Source organism: Aulonocara sp. 'chitande type north' Nkhata Bay, linkage group LG3 (genome assembly GCF_057382095.1).
Source record: "Aulonocara sp. 'chitande type north' Nkhata Bay isolate Kocher_YH1m ecotype deep benthic linkage group LG3, A_spYH_male_GT1.1, whole genome shotgun sequence".
Lineage (NCBI taxonomy): Eukaryota > Metazoa > Chordata > Actinopteri > Cichliformes > Cichlidae > Aulonocara > Aulonocara sp. 'chitande type north' Nkhata Bay.
In genome coordinates this window covers 26,047,352-26,061,024 of record NC_141346.1, presented here as the reverse complement: position 1 = coordinate 26,061,024, position 13,673 = coordinate 26,047,352, and the positions used below count along the sequence as shown (strand labels likewise).

General features: G+C 40.2%; 1 pseudogene across 1 annotated transcript; it reads left to right on the top strand.

The window, feature by feature from the left end:
• The first annotated feature begins 940 nt into the window (after positions 1–940).
• LOC147334817 (uncharacterized) lies at positions 941–13,673 on the top strand (annotated as a pseudogene). The gene is made up of 7 exons (XR_015128365.1): positions 941–1,018; positions 8,907–9,127; positions 9,247–9,330; positions 9,437–9,674; positions 12,151–12,257; positions 12,331–12,375; positions 12,511–13,673. The product of XR_015128365.1 is annotated as an uncharacterized LOC147334817 (transcript).

The following is a 13,673-nucleotide window of genomic DNA, read 5'->3' as shown; positions in this document are numbered from 1 at the left end:
ACAGTGGGTTTGGAAGTGGGATTTTACTTAAAAAGGGGGCAATAATTCACAGCCCGGCGCAAACGTGAGGTGCTGTCTAAGAGCTTGATGTTTGTTATATTTTAGCTATTATTGCCACATGAAAGTAAAACTTAATGGGATAAATCAGGGTTTATGTCGTCTTTTAAAAAAGACAAAAAGGGGCTGAACTGTCATGTATTTAATATATATTCTTAGTGCTTATTTGCTGATTATATTGTTTTATGTATAAGAGAGGCCAACACAGTGTGTGCCAAAAAGTACTGACAGGAAACTGCATGCTTTTGCAGAGAAAATAGGAGCTGCAGCCAGAAAGTGAGACTAAGCAGAGTGTTTGATCAAAACTTAAAGTGTGTGTGACGTCCAGAGGAGGAATATAAATGACCAAGCTTGCTGTTTTTGCTTCAGACTTCAGCTGGCGTTGCTGGGTGTGCTAAGCCTCCATATTCCGGGATATGTAAAATTAAAGATCATTTTTTGAGTTTGACCACTTTGAGCCTTGAGTCTTTCTTTGCCCTGAAGAATACAAAGAACTGGATTTAATAGCAGGAAACACTGCTGTATACAATGGTGACAGGAATATGGGCTCCAGTGGATCCAAGGTGGGGAGGACAAGGGGAAAACACTTGCTCTTCTTCGATCACTCACTGCTTGCTGCCAGCCACTCTCCAATCACTCACAACAAGGAATCCTCTCAGGGAACAGAGGGGCGGGTTCAGGGAATCTATATTCAGAACGTACACGCTAACAAAGGCACAGAAGGAACAAGTGCTATATACTTTGAGAGCCAAGCTACACTGACGCGAGTCACACCATGATCCTGCATGAATACCTGCCATCCCTCAGGTTAAATGCTGACAGTGCAAATGAGGCTCAGGTGTTTACTCTTCACAGGTGCGTGGGCCGAGGGCTTGAACCCGCAATGAGTCCTGCCCCTGCTGATCCACTGGGCCGTGACACATTCAGCCTGCATGAAGTCTTTTATTTTGAAAACTCCATGGTGAGGAGAAAAGTTTCTGGATGCTTCTGAAACGTGTCATTGTCTTGACTGGGTCTCTGTTATTTTGGTTTTTAAAATTTCATATTTTACTTTGAAGGGGGCCTTTTTCAAAGATTCACATTGTGATTGCACATTTTGTTTTGTTTCACCTGAGGCTGATTCTTCCCGCCTCCGTGTCTCGTGGAGTCTGCAAATGAGGCCTGCAGTCAAATAGTCACAAAACATACTTTCTACCTCTTCTTTCTAATCACCTGTAGACCCAAAGGACCCAACGAATCTCCGACTCTCGCGTTTTCCTTTTGTTTTATTCACAGTGTTCTGTTTTGTTTTTCATGGTTAACTCTGCACTTCAGCACTTTGCAGAGCACAATGGTCCACGCTCTGCACATGGCTCTCTGCTCCAGCACCTCTCTCTCTCCTCTCCAGCCTGGCTGATACTGAAATGGGAAGGCATGATTAGATGATGCTATGAAAACCAGCCTTCCCCGGCACCACAACCTGAACCCGCTGCTCTACCCATCCCCTGCAGCCGAGCCACATCACCACTTTAATCACACTCTAGATCTTGTTTTAACATATGGCATAGAAACTGAACATTTAACAGTGTTTCCTGAAAACCCTCTGCTGTCTGATCATTTCCTGATAACATTTACATTTACAACATTTACAATAATTGATTACACAGCGGTGAAGAGTAGACTTTATCAAAGTAGATGTCTTTCTGTAACTGCTGTAACTAAGTTTAAGAATATAATCCACCCACTGCTATCATCTTCAATGCCCTGTACCAACACAGAGCAGAGCAGCTATCTGAACGCTACCCCAACAGAGGTCGATTATCTTGTTAATAATTTCACCTCCTCACTACGTACGACTCTGGATACTGTAGCTCCTGTGAAAACTAAGGTCTCAGATCAGAAGTACCTGACTCCGTGGTATAATTTTCAAACACGTACCCTAAAGCATTGTGATGGCAAAATTCTAGTTTTTTTTCACAATAAGATTTAGGTGGTTAGAATTTTACATAGCCTTTTTATTTCTTAGGTGAAGGACGTATGGGTCAATATGAACTGGTGTAGCCTGCTTAACTATGTTATCTGCTGACTGTATGAAAATTCCCAGGGAGGCCGCGGGCTGTTGCTGGGAAAGCACGTATTGTAACTGAGAGGGTACAGTGAGTTGTGCTTGAGGGTATAAAAGAGGAGCTGAGACATCCCAAGGGGAGTGCTCTCCTCACTTTATAACTGTGACGTTTGATGTCTGTTTCAATTTCTGCCTGCAGTAATTAAAAAGCTTGACCACACCGTGCTGCAGACTTTATGAACAGAAAATTCCATTACAGCAGATAACTCATAAGCTGGAGAGGACATGGCATATCAGAAATTTAGTATGTCATCATTTAGCCTGGAGAAATAGTTTGCTGCTTTATAAATTAATTAACTGAATAAAATTTCATGAATTTAATAAAATTATCAAACAAATTACTCATCTAACCCCATGTCACAGATGACACACACCAATTAGTTAAACTGCAGGAATGTCTTAAAGACATAAAGACCTGGATGGCATTACCTTGGCCTCCAGTAACACTGTGAGGAACCTTGGAGTCATTTTTGACCAGGACATGTTCTTCAACGCACATATTAAACAAATATGTAAGACTGCTTTCTTCCATTTGTGCAAAATCTCTAAAATTTGAAATATCCTGTCTCAGAGTGACGCTGAAAAGTCCATGCATTTAGACAGCTCCAGTTACTCACTGGTAAAACTTCCAGCAGCAGGTCCACATTCCAACAACAGGAACATTTCAACAGCTACAACATTCTGTATCTTGAGTGTCACTCAAATGTTGGCTTTTTGTATTTTTTAAGCTTCAGGGCTTAAAAGGTTCAGGGCATTGTCAGTAAGGTCGTACATAAAGGAGAGGGTGAGGTTTGCTATAGGAAAATCTATCTGAGCCAAGGTAGGTAAGTAATGAGGTCTTTATGTACAGATATAAATGTTTTTCACCCATACATCAGCAGCTATTGCACTTCTCCTATTAAAATCAACCAAGAAGAATATTTTCCTGTTTGTGAAAGAGATGAATCCTAATAAAAAGGCCTGGTTACCTTTGCATAAAAATCAATGGTAGAATTTTCCTTCATTGAGCTACTTTTCACTTTCATACTTTGACTCGATTTCACAGTCTGTAAGTAAATAAGTTGCTCCAATTCATCAGCCTTCACTAGGTTATTTTTTTAAACACAATATCTGCATTCATACTTAAATGAAGAGTGTCTGTACGTCTGGCACCTCTTCAGACACCACACCTGGAAGAGTCATAGTTTCTAAATTCTAAGGCTTTTTGTCAACTTTTCGCCAATAAAGTATTAAGTTAGCCTTAAGGACCTTGGTGGATGTAAGTCAAATTTTAACACACTGTTAGCAGGACCCCACTTTACACCCCTGCAAAGTTATGTTATGCAGCTCAGATATGTCCTCCTCTGAGACTGAAGTATTTTATTGTTGGATCTTCTTAAGGTTAAGTTTTTAATGCTTAAATAGTTTTAAATACTTTGTTTAAACTTGTTCACAGTTGCTGAACAGAAAGGTTTGGAGTCTGTGGTTTTTGTCATTTGCTGATAAACATGCTGGCCACATTAGCAAAGGCACAACAATCAAGTCAAGTCAGCTATATTTGTACAGCACGTTTAAAAGATATCAAGTGTCAACCAAAGTGCTGAACAGAGGGACAATGTAGTCTGAGTGGGTGAGAGATTTAAGAGTTTTGCTCTCAGGTTACAAAGAAAGAAACTGGTCCAGGTCATCAAAAACCCATCTATGTTTACATGTGGTGATATTGTTGGTTATCATTCATCAGGGACCGGAAAGAGAACTCTGAAAATGAATTTCTTTTGGTTTAAAAGTCATTAAAGATGTACGCTGTACAAGCATATGACCCTGAAAAATAAAGTTCAAAGAAAGCACCAAATTACCATGACATTCATTTCCATGACAAATGTATGCAAATGTCTGACTACAACTGTAATACCTCTTCTATTAACGTGTGTTAATTACACACTTTCACATTTATATATTTTATAAGTGAATGCCTCATGTAAAATCCAGTCATCCCCAACTGGTCATGTCAGATAGCCTATGTGTTTATACATCACTTTACATTTAATCAGTGGTTAATCAGTAGCAGGACAAGCACTCGATCCCTGGCTGCTCCAGTCTGAATGCTAAAATATTCTTGGGGAAGATTCTGAACCTCGAGTTGATCTTATGCGTTCCTGCTGGAACTCCTTCAGTGAACTTCTGAAAATGTATAGTTTTAAATACTTTATATAATATTTCTTATTTTAGATAAGTGACCTATGGTAGTGGCTGAACTCGTGTTTTTAATTTCATTACATGAATGTTGTCTTTTTTTAAAAATTGAAACAACATTATTTCCGTGACCTGAAGCTGAAACTCAACACTGATTGGACAACATGTGTTGGAATTTAAAACTTAATTGTACACCTTTTTGTGATTACATTGTACTTCAGAATTTACTGTTTTCTTTTTCACCTTTATGGTGGTTTAGTAATTCCCTTCAGATGTGGCAAGAGCCCTTTTGTGAATCTACATCTTCTCGGTGGCGGCACAGATGTTGTCAGGGAGTTCCTGGCTTGCTTAAAAAGTGTGGTTAGGTACACTCATCATGTGTCACGGAGTGTGGGTCCGGTTGGTTCTACATTGTTCAGTTTATTATTATTTCTCATTATGTTTGTAGGTCTGAGTTACTTTCTCAATTTAGTTCCCAATCCTGTCAAGTCTGCCTCCACTCTGTTTATCACTTATCACTTGCCCTCCACTGTGTGCTTTGTGCTTAGCTCTGCTTCCTTCCATCTAAAGGACCATTTTCACAGCATTTGTTTTATTTGTTTGTTAAGACACTCAACACTTTCTGTGAATCTTTCAAGCATAAAAAACTGAAAAACGCCAACTAGATGATTTATGCAAGCATGTTTCCACCTCCATGCTTTACTGTGAGGATGCTGTTATTTGAATCATAATCACAAATGGGGAGTTGAGTTGAAGCCACAGAGCTTGATTTTAGTTTGGTCTGACCTCGGCACTTTCTCCCACGCCTTCTCTGAATCATTTAGACGTTCGCTGACAAACTCGAGGCGGGCCTGAACATGTGCCTTCTTTAGCAGCAGTGTTTTAATACATTAGTGTAGTGTGTTACCACTGGTGTTGTTAGTGACTGTGGTCCAAACTGCCTTCAGATCAGCCTTCAGAAAATCCTGCGTTTTCCCAGGATTTTCAAAACACTCTCGAAAACGCATACATTTGATGTGTGGACAGCGGAAACAGAGACTTTCTAAAATTATGACACATTTTAGTCATGTGATGCAGTCATGTGACCAATTAAACTAAGATAGCAGAGGGCATTATACAGCACTCTCACTCGCTTTTGCAACTTTTTACTTTCGTGTTACTCGCAGCAACAACTCCACCTCATTGTTAGTCCATTTAAAAAACTCGGTGCTTTTCCTCGACATTTTGCCGCGACGTTTCAAAGAGCCGGAAAGTAAATCAACAGCTGACAGCAATGAGGCAGGTCGAATCGTCTTGCGTTTCATGCATGCGCAGGACTGGAATGCAGTGTTAGGGATTAACGGAATACATGTACCGCCGTTACGTATTTAAAATACAAAATATGAGTAACTGTATTCCGTTACAGTTACCGTTTAAAAAGGTGGTATTCAGAATACAGTTACTTTGTTGAAATAAATGGATTACACTGCGGTACTTTCCTGTTTCATATTGTCGCGGGTCAGGACTGTTTGGGTTTGTTTGACAGCTACGTTCTTTTGTTCCAGGCGGCAGCGTTACGGTTGCCATGGTTACAGGGCGACGCTCTCTCTCTCTGCGACTGTGTGTTTCCTGGGTGAGAGAGCGCCTTTTCGTTGTTGTTGTTGTTGTTGTTGTTGTTGTTGTTGTGCTAAGCTAACAGGCAGAACGCTACAATCATAGCTCTAAAGAATGTAGCATCATGGGCAGTGTAGTCCGTGTTGCAGGGAGAATGGACTGCCATACACGTTATGGGTCTGTGAGCGCGAGGAGGGAGAAAAAGGGGAGTGGAAAGGTACGAGTTGTCATCGAGGAAAAACGGGAGCTGGAAGCATGTAAATATAATAATAACCACTGCAGCCAAGAAGAGAGCCTGACGAGCCCAGTTATAAGTAAGCTATTAAGACTCGACTGTACACCGTGTTCGTGTTTTCCTCCGAAAACAATAAGTTCCGTTGGAGCAGTCTTTCAACGCCTCTCTCTGTCTCTCGCAAGAAAAGTTGACCCACACAACAAAGTAAAGCTATTTTTCGGCTACGAGCCGACAGGGACCCCGCCGTATTAGTCAGAGGTCCCTTTACTACAGTTCGGAGTCGCCTTCAGTAATAGTAATAAATCACACAGCAATAATAGTAAAAAGCATGATAATATATTAAGTAATCCAAAGTATTCAGAATACGTTACTGTCATTGAGTAACGTAACGGAATACGTTACAGAATACATTTTGGGGCATGTATTCTGTAATGGAATACATTTTAAAAGTAACCTTCCCAACACTGCTGGAATGTAAGTGTTTTCGGCCATTTCAATGTGGACGCACAACTATGTGAAAACGACTGAAAGCGCTGGTGTGGACACAAAATGCTGTTTTCAAATCTAGCGTGGGCATAGCCTTAATCTGGCCAGCATGTCCTGGTCTGCCCCAGGGCCTCACACCCCACCCGGGAGGTGCCAGCGACGCATTCCTGCCAGATGCCTGAACCACCTTTACTGGGTCCTTTCTATGTGGAGGAGTAGAAGCTCTTCTCTGAGCCCCCTTCCAGATGGCTGAACAGCTAAACTCCTCGCTTTATCTCTACGAGAGAAGCCAGCCACACTTTGGAAGAAGTCTACTTGTGTCTAAAAGTCTTTTTCTAACACATCTCAGAGCTCCTCCCCAGTGTTGGTCAAGTTACTTGAAAAAAGTAATCAGTAACTAATTACTGATTACTTCCCCAAAAAGTAATCCCGTTACTTTACTGATTACTTATTTTCAAAAGTAATTAATTACTTAGTTACTTTTTAAAAACACGATTTACAACCTGAATAGGTGATAAAGCGATAGATCTTTCAGCCCAATTCTACTTTTTCTACATAATCCATCATACAAAATGTAATCAAATGGAAAAGACTCTTTAAAACTTGTTTTATTAGTTTTAATCTTTTAACTTTATGCATCAAGCAAAAATTTAATTATATGCAACATTCTCTGACTGGAAGAAATTTGTTTAATATTTAAACCTATTTTCCGCATATTCCAGCACATAAAATGTTTTTTTTTGTGTTTACACTCAGTCTTTCAAATAGATGCAAGTAAAACACAGCAGAAAATAAATAAAGTCAAAGACTCAGCGGTCCTTTTGCTCTATTTTCACCTGTAAAGCAGGAGTAGGGTAGGCGGAGGTTTATCCTGGTGCAGGTGTGCCGCGGTCAGTGTGTTTCTCTGTGAGTTTCCCATTACGTCGTTGCGCACTCTGAGCTTGTTTAGGGTTTTTTTTTTCGCTGTAAAAAGTTTTCTTCCCACGCACAATGCTAATGGACGCTAATGTTTTTGTCACTTTTTATGGAATCAAACTCAAAGTAAGGTCAGTACTTCCACGCTTTAAACGCTGCACGCTCATACTCTCTCCCGCACTCGATATATGATCCATTGTTGATCTGCACACAGCTGTTGTCACGAACGTCGCACTGGCTTACATTCTCGCAAAAAAAATCACGGTTTTAGTAACGCAGTAACGCAGCGTTCCTACGGTAAAGTAACGGTACTCTAATTACCGTTTTTGCAATAGTAATCCCGTACTTTACCCGTTACTTGAAAAAAGTAATCGGATTACAGTAACGTGTTACTGCCCATCTCTGCTCCTCCCACACCTGAGTTCTTTGCTTCAGCCAACATGTTCCTTGCTCGTTTCTCCTTTTTTCTAAACTGAGCACCTGATGGCTTTGAACTTTTCTTGTCCATCTTCCATTGGTTTTAATTTTGGACTCCAGTATGAACACAAATCCACCAACTTGAGGATCGCCACAACATAACCTAACAGACCTACACCTTAGTTCACAGATTCACTTTGTCTAGGGTTCTGGGATTTCACACAACCCAGGATTCAAATCATGATTACATAATGGGCTTGGATTTACAACATTATGAACCCCTTTCCACGGGTTGTGTTTGAGACATTAAATCATCAAAATATAAATTTTAAATTGTTATTGATCCCTTTACCTCTAGTCCTAAAGTGTATATTTATTTTCTTACTCTTCTTATATATATTGTTTGTTTACTTGCACTGCTGTAACTGGAGCCTCGTCGTCTCGTCTCTCTATATACTGGACTGTATGTAGCGGAGTTGACAATAAAATTGACTTTGACTTAGGCGCACCGAGGGCTCTCGCGCTCACTTTTCGCGTATAGAATTTCGATAAAACATCGGTGCAAATTATAAGTCTGTATCATAATGTCTGGTGTTTTCGTGTTTGTTGTTTTGTTTTATTTTGCGAGTTGGTTATTAGATGCTGCTCCAGCCACCAGTGAATCCCCCGCCGCCCCGCCCTCTCCTCCGTGTGCCGGCGTGCCGCAAGCAGCAGGCGCACCTCGCAAACGGAGGGCGCCGTTACTCCCAGCAAATGGGCGATAGAAAACCAATCAGTGCCTGTACCATTCCTAATATGCGCTGGCTGATGTCGGGGCAGCATGAGAACGAGCAATTCCCCCCCCCCCCCCCCCCGATGCCCGTGATGTCGCCCCTATGAAAAACCGCTACTACACACCTGTGTGTTCATGGCCCTAGTGGCCATTAGAGGAACTGCAGCTTTAGAAGTACGTTCACTAGTGTCCCGCCTGCTCACTCAGATATTGCCCCTGGCGTGGATTTGTTTGATGTCCTTTGGAGCAAAAGCGATGCACTAGCAGAGGAGCTCCACTCGTACTCCTTCCTCAGAGAGCTGTGACAGAGCAGTGCTACTCCAGCTTCATGCAGCAGGAGGCGCTGTATTTGACCTGAGTGAGAAGCACTCTGGAGGTATGAGGTCACCATGTTTATCCCAGAATCAGCGGCTGTGAATGTTCTTACAACCTTTTCCAGACCAGCTCTTTTCATAGACTTTCAGACTTCAGCTCCTTCTTTGACTTTTCTTGCAGGTCCTGATTCGTAATCGAGAGGAGACTGACGACATTAGGCCACTGCTGCTGGACACACTTAAACGCTACAGCAGCACAAACCAGGTGAAACCATTTTCCTGCAGCAGTCAAAAGAAAAACACACCACTGAAACAACAGATCATGCAAAATGAATTAAATTAATTGTGATTCACTCTGTCCTGTCCTTCAGAGCCTCCTGGCTTCACCTCCCCCACAGTGGCTCCATTGTCCTCTCCAACTGTACCACTCTGTGGTTTTGGAGGAGCCGGTTTATTGGTTAGTGGCTCTGTCGGCCCGGCCCTGTCTACGTTGCTTCCTGGCTCAAGAACTGCTTGAAGAGCTACTGATTTCCAGGTCCATGACTAACAGCTTCTAGCTTCTACCAGGAGTGGAGCAAAGACAGTCTGAAGGAGGTCAGACATATCAGAATCAGAATCAGAATCAGAATACTTTACTGATCCCTGGGGGAAATTATTTTTTGTTACAGTGCTCCATTTTAAACCAACATTAAGACAAGACAGACAATACGCTAACTAAGAATAGTACGATATATACATATATATACATACATACATACATAAGTCACTTATAAATAAATAGTTGGAAAAGAAACATGTGTAGTTGTAGCAGCAAACAGTGTGTTAAGTGGATGCGTTGTACAGGGAGATGGCCACAGGCAGGAATGATTTCCTGTGTCGTTCAGTGGTGCTTTTCGGTAATCTCAGTCTCTCACTGAACGAGCTCCTGTGACTGACCAACATGTCATGGAGTGGGTGGGAGGTGTTATCTATATATGTATGTATATATATGTGTATATATACATATGTATATACACATGTCTGACCTCCTTCAGTATGTATATGTGTATATATATATATGTATATACTATAATATTGGCCATATTATATTTACATTACCACAGTGAGATGATTTTAGTCTCATGAACAACATTAACTAATTGTTATTTACTAACTAATCTTAAATGACTGTTCAGCACAGAAATGAAGCCCAACAATCATGTTTTAGAGTCCTGTGGTCTCTGCCTCAGATACTCAACTAAAGTGATGTCATGACAACAATGAATGACCAACAAAACATTTTTCTCCTTCATTTCTGTCAAACAAAGCTGTATGTAACGTTTCTCGCGATTAGTATCATGGTTGCTAGGCAACCTGAACAGCGCGACAAAGGCTAGACCGTCCCATTTCACAGGCCTCTCACTTCCGCACTTCTCGTACTTATAGTACGCACCGTACGTAGTATGCATAGTGCGCGTCCTTCAAGCGTGCAGACCCTGAATTGGGACTCAGCCTTTGTGTATTTAAGTCGTGTCTTCTGTTGTAGTAGTTGCTGGTCCGTCTGTGTATCCACCATGCTTCATCTGTGTGTTCTCCCTGCTGTCCGTCGTCATTTACCGCTGCTCATCCTCCTTCGTGTTCAGGTCCTGGTTTGTGTTCAGTAGTTTAGTAGTCCTCAGTTTAAATAGTCTTCAGTCCCGTTTGCTGTTTCTCCATTTGCATTTTGTGTTCAATAAACCACCTCACCTTCACGAGTGCCTGCGACTTGATTCTCCTTTAATATTTCCACACGACTCACTCTACTCGCCGTGACAAGTACATGGTTGTGAAGCAGGTCATATAAAGCTTTTACTAATTTTCATATTTGGTGTGACCTTGATTGATTTTGAACTGATTTAAATTGAAGTTAAAATGCCTCGAGCTGTTATTGGTGTCTGCCATCCAGCGTTGGTCCAGTTACTTTAAAAAAAAGTAATTAGTTCCTGAGTGCTTATTACTTCTCCAAGAAAGTAATCCTGTTACTTTATTGATTACTTATTTTCAAAGGGAATTTGTTACTTACTTACTTTTTTAAAACATGATACACAACCTGAATAGGTAATAAAGCAATAGATCCTTAAGCTCAGTTCTATTTTTTTTGCATAATCCGTCATATAAAAGGTAATGAAATGAAAAAGTCTCCTTTTAAAACTTGTTTTAATCTTTTAACTTTATGCACATTGCATAAATATTAAGTTATATGCAATATTCTCCGACTGGAAGAAAATCTTTAACATTTAAACCAATTCTCTGCATATTCCAGCAAATAAAATAAAATAACTTTTATGTTTACACTCATTCTTTCAAACAGATGAGAGTAAAACACAGCAAAAAATAAAGTCAAAGATTCAGTGGCACTAAATTCTGTCACTCTTAAATCTACTGTCACATGTTTAGCAGGAGGTGGAGGTTTGCCCGGTGCCACAGAGGTCATGTCAGTGGGAGGATCTGTGTGAATTTCACATGCCCGTGGCAGTGCTTGCTCAGATTTGAAGTTTAATTTTTCTCTGTAAAAAGAAGTTTTCTTCCTACGCAGAGTGAACAGCGGATGCTAACGTTTTTGTCACTTTTTATGGAATCAAACTCAAAGTAATGTCAGTACTTCCACGCTTTAAACACTGCACGCTCATACTCTCTCCTGCACTAAGACACTCTCACAAACAAAATCACGGTTCAGTAACGCAATAATGCAGAGTTCTTACAAGAAATTAACAGTAATCTAATTACGTTTTTGCAATAGTAATCCCTTACTTTACTCGTTGCTTGAAAAAAGTAATCAGATTATGTGTCACTGCCCACCTCTGCTACCATCACACAAAATTTGGACATGATGTCTTGAAAACTGTGGACACTAGACATACAAACAGAGCTGATTATATCCCTCGTCCTTTAGAAGGGTGAACAATGATGCAGAGAGGAAACACAGTGAGATCCTAAATGTTCCAGTTTTCCTTTTTCTTAGTGTACCATCTCTGCTTATCAACTTTTGAGCTTTTGTGTTTTGCTTTTCTTCTTGTGATGACAACAAACAGCCTTTTTTTACTCCCTCTTTCTCTCTCTGTGACACAGGTACAAAAAGGTGATAAAGGAGAATCAGGATCATATGGATGCATTTAAAGCCATCAATATCTTCAGAGAGCACATGATGGCCCAGAAGGCTTTCTACAAGGCTCTGTAAGAACATATCAGTGCGCGTCTCTTTGTTTTCTGTTGCCTGGAGTTTCTAATGTGTGCGTCTCTGCTGCAGGGTCTGTTCATCTGAAGAAGGCAAACAATGAAGAAGTAAAGCAAGGTGGGTCAGCTTTACTGTAGAGTCGGCAAACTGTCAAATGAATTACCTTGATTATTCTTGTTTGGTTTCAAAGCTCAGCTCAGTCTTTCTGTTTTCAGCAGTTTTATGGACAAGTGCATGTTTTTTTGCCTGCAGACAGACGTCACTGCTGGGATGAAGGAAACAACTTTAACTCTCTTCAATCAAGAAAGCTTGATGCTGCGTACTGAGAAGCTTGGAAAGAAAAGCAACTGGACTTCTTTGTTTCACGTTTCATCTCTGAGGTGAAACATCTTCAAGAAACTCAAAGAGGTCCAGTCAGTATTCTTTTCAAGCTCTTTGGATTACCATGACCTGGATAACTGAGAACCTACACAGGCAATAACTACATTGTCAATTCTATTCTATTGAATTGCACAGAATCAGAACAACAGTCCTCTCGAGTCACTTTATTTCGTAAGGCAGACTATCTCACAGAGGTGTGCATCTGTTTACATTCTGGGTCCTTTTTCAGTATTTGTCCTCTTTTTGCATTCTGACACATTCAGTGGTGGTTTGTTGTTCTTTGAACTCTTCTCTATCCTCTTTTCTGAAATTCATGAAAAAGGGAACAAAATGTTCAGAAAGAGATATAAAATTACAGATTCACATTGATAGTTTTGGTATTATCCTACCTACAGACAGTCCTGGTAGACGTTGTCAAACCCAGTAACCTATCTCACAAATTTAAAGAACATGATCTGGGAATTAGATTCTTCAAAATGTTATGTGTTGTTTCCCCCCCCTTTGAACCAAATCTTCTGTTTTTTAATATACCTTGCCCAGGTTGTTTTTGCTAATGAGCAAACAGATTATGTATTAGATTTGAGATATGAAACATTTAATAAAAACACTGTAAAATGTTTAAGTTAAAACACAGTAATTTAGAAGGGAAAAATGTGAAGCATGAGAAAAGATAAAATCTGTTATAAAATCTGTTATGGGTTAAAGCATGTAAACCTATTCTAACAGAAACCCTAAATAAATAAAATAAAAATAAAACCCTCAAATAAAATAAAACCCTCAAATTCTAAATTTGTGCAAAGCGTTGTGTTGCCATTTTAATCCAAAGGGAGAAAAACCATTGAAACTCTTTATTCATGTGTGTTTATGTTTAAAGAACCCTGCATCGTAATAACAGACCATTTCAAACGGCTGTCTTTGTCTCCCCCTGCAGGCTTAAATAGGACATTGCACCCTTTTAAAGATCTCTGCAAAGTAATTGAGTACTACTATTAGTACTACACTTATCCAACTTTACTACTACCTTACATTATTAC